Source organism: Arachis ipaensis, chromosome B05 (assembly GCF_000816755.2).
Source record: "Arachis ipaensis cultivar K30076 chromosome B05, Araip1.1, whole genome shotgun sequence".
Classification (NCBI taxonomy): Eukaryota; Viridiplantae; Streptophyta; class Magnoliopsida; order Fabales; family Fabaceae; genus Arachis; species Arachis ipaensis.
Genome location: NC_029789.2, coordinates 12,774,590 through 12,775,028, shown reverse-complemented (window position 1 = coordinate 12,775,028; position 439 = coordinate 12,774,590). Strand labels below are relative to the sequence as shown.

Sequence of the window (439 nt, the reverse complement as noted above, 5' to 3'; positions counted from 1 at the left end):
AGCATCATTGCTGAACCCTCTTTCCTTTTTCTTTATGAGTTGCTGGTTGCTGCCCCGTTCACAATTAATTGTCTTGTGAGTTGTGATCACTGATGGATGGGGAGAGAGCCTTGGTTTTCACTCCTCAGCAGTCAGCACTTCATTCAATAAAACTTAAATTGTCCTTCTCTTAAATTGTTGGTCCCTCTCATCTGAACACTATGAAACTCATTTTACAACGATTCAGTTCTTCTCCCATCTGCCCCTCTATTTACTTTGGTGTGTGAGGGGACAGATAATGGGGAGTCAAACAACCCCAACTTCTCTTGTCTCTGCCTTTATTTTTCTTTAATTGAGATATATGTTCGTCCTTTTGTGTGTCACTTATTCACCACACTCAGGTTGAGATTGTTGACCAGACGAGAAAAATAAATGATATATATATATAGAGGATAAATGT

The 439-nt window shown here is 39.2% G+C and overlaps 1 protein-coding gene across 2 annotated transcripts in view; it reads left to right on the top strand.

Moving 5' to 3' along the window:
- Positions 1 to 439, top strand: part of LOC107642959 (protein IQ-DOMAIN 14) — a 3,667-nt gene that overhangs the window by 1,195 nt on the left and 2,033 nt on the right. The gene's annotated exons all lie outside the window — the stretch shown is intronic.